Here is a 3,097-nt window from a genome sequence, read left to right as displayed (position 1 = left end):
GCCCCTCGGAGCCACCCCCAGGCCGCCGCCGGCCCGACACGCCACCGCGAGGCCAGCCGTCCCGCGCCGACCGGATGTTTCGCGGGGAGGGAAGGAACCCGCCGCCACCGCCGCACGCACGCACGGGCTTCGCCCGGCGGCGGCCCCTGGCGGCGGCGGGGGAGGGGAGAGGCGAGGTGAGGGGTGGCGGCGGCGAGGGTCTAGGGCTACGCCCGGGCCGCTCGCGGGAGCGGCACGGGGTCGGGAGAATATTGTTGGGATCATACACGTATTTAGATGTCCTTTGGGTGTTTTTTACATTTCAAAAGTAACAGGGTCGCAATAGATATTACATGTACCTTTGATGTTTAGAGTGTAAGTATTAATAGTATTACGACAAATACAAATACACTTGTTCACTGAATGGTTTATGGTGAAAGGTGAGATTCATGTAGATCGTATTTTCATTGTGTTTTTGGCTGAAGATCTTTATCTAGAGTAAGTAACTGTGCATTACAATTGTTTTCACATGCTATGGAACATGAAAAACATAGCAAGCAAGGCTGTAATTGAGGTTTGAAATCACATAAATTTGGTTTTTATTTGATAGAGACGTGTGTGTCACTATTAGGAAAAGGCCTACTAATGGCGTACCTAATTTGGCTATTAATGACGCATTAGTGGTGCGCCATTAGTAGCATGCCATTAGTATATTTTAATAATGGCGCACCACAGGTGCGTCATTAGTATCTGGTATACTAATGGCGCACCCCAGATGCGCCATTAGTATATATAACAGTGCGCCATTAGTATGCCTCCCAGGGAGCCATGTATACCCAGGTGCTTTGGCATACTAATGGCGCACGACAGCAAGATGCGCCATTAGTAACTTCGGCATACTAATGGCGCACTCTTTAATGATGCGCCATTAGTATCCTTTGGCATACTAATGGCGCACTATGATGTGATGCACCATTAGTATGAATATTAGGGTTTTTTTATTTTTTAATTTTTTGTTTTTTGCACAGGTTACAAAATGTATAATTGGACAAAATACAGACAGCACACATTAACAACAGATTCATCGAATACAATAGAAGATTAGTCTCTGAATACAATTTATCATTTTAGTCTCCGAATACAAGTCATCATATTAGTCTCCGAATTGAAAAGACTGAACAAAGATAGAACATTATATTACAAGTCTCGAGACCGCGAATTTGTCTTCACATTACAAGTCGATATCGATCATCTAAACTACCATCACATAGAAGAGAGCTGCGGTCATCACGATGAGCATCATCACGATGAAACTCGTCTTCATCCGGTTCCTCCAACGCTCCCTCCCCTCTCCCGCTAGATAGCGGGCGTATCTAGATTTGGCCTCGGCCCTAGTGGCGTACCCTTTGTAACTGTTACCGCTGAATCGGTGAACCTGTCTCCGACACTCCTCCCAGTCATCGTAGACTCCGGGAACCTTACCCTTGTACACGACATACCACGGCATCGCTATGCAGTAGCCAAACGAAACGTTAGTACCAATTCACAGACAATACATAAGCAATATATAAGTATGCAACAGAACGATTGGAAGAGAAAAGCAAGACATTAATAGCATCGATTACATCTTAAGTTGAACGACTCTCGAAACCAGAGACATACTACAAGTTCATTAAAGTTTAATTACAACATGAGACTCAAGGGACCGGAGCGTGGATGAAGCCGCCGTCTATCGTGGGAGTCATGAAAGAACGGGCGTTGTCAGCCTGCATTTGTAGGATTGTGTCGATGTCACTGTTGGACGGTTGATTTCTGAGGTAGAACTGCCCCGCAGTACGAAGGACATCTTGATGGATGATTTCCGCAAACTCCGACTGGATGCGAAAGAATTCTTGTCTGATGTCCGGTCCTGGATTGCCGACACGCTTGCGGCCCAATCTTTGAGTCTACTCGGTAGCAGAAATTGATGATGGTCCCGTACGATCGCCCGCATGTGATGGATGGCGTAGTAGGCACCCTTCTGACCGCCAGGCGGCTGCTTGACGCAGCATAACGTCATATTGTGGGAGAACACGTGCTTGTCGTACTTACGAATAGGCCTGGTGAAGGTGCCTCCAGATTTGACGTAGCCGGGGAGAACATCATCAAGAACCTTCTTGACATTTGTGTAGTCTACGTTCGACTGACGGTCCGGGTCGAAATACGTGGCCATGGAATATTTGGGGCTTAGGAGGATGAGCGTGCAACGTGTGTCACTGCAAAAAACACGGAATGTTAAAAGAAAAACGATCGAAATCTAAGAATTCATATGTTACGGGGCAGTTGAGGGGAGGACTTACTCGGGAAAGTAAGGCACGAGGAAGTTGACCAAATAACCTAATTCTCGAGGAATGTCGCTAAAAAGTTGGTTATTGTCAAGGAACAATTGAGAGATGTTTGTGATATTGCCTAGGTGTTTTGGGATAGAACCTGTTAGTGTGTTGTTGCTAAGGTCCAAGTCCACGTTCTCAGGGTAACCTAGTTCTTGAGGGGTGTGTCTAGAAAGTTGGTTGCTGCAAAGATACAAGGTTGTGAGTTTGGTCAAATTGCCTATGATGTTTGTGATATTGCCTTGGATCTTGAAGGCACTGTTGCATGATGCAGTGGTACAGCCAGCATGGGACCTCATCTTTGCAGGCTAATTTTCTAGATTGTAACACTGGGATTTGTGCACAAGCTAAGCTAGCTAAGACAGTAGCTTCCTTGCAACCCACAAAAGACAAAGGAAAAGGGGTGAAAAGGGGGAGATGGTTAGCTTTGATGAGCAGGCAACATCTTCCTAACCCCCTTCTTCTTGTCTCCTCTCACTATCTCTCTCACACACATGGCAAGCAAGGGTGTCTGAGTGTGTGAAAAAAATACTAAACTAATCCAACCACTAAAGCAAATTAATTTTTATTTCGGTTGAGAATCGGGCACCTTCTAGGTCAAGAAAATTGGGCATGACCTTTGCTAATTTTCTTGACCTTGGAGTGCCCCATTTCTCAACCGAAACGGAAATTAATCAACGTTTCAGGAGAAAGGGGTCATTTTAGAAGATCACAAGTAGCAGCAGCATCACTTGACAAAATCACAACTA

Source organism: Triticum aestivum, chromosome 1A (assembly GCF_018294505.1).
Source record: "Triticum aestivum cultivar Chinese Spring chromosome 1A, IWGSC CS RefSeq v2.1, whole genome shotgun sequence".
NCBI classification, from domain to species: Eukaryota; Viridiplantae; Streptophyta; class Magnoliopsida; order Poales; family Poaceae; genus Triticum; species Triticum aestivum.
This window is presented reverse-complemented; position numbering follows the sequence as displayed.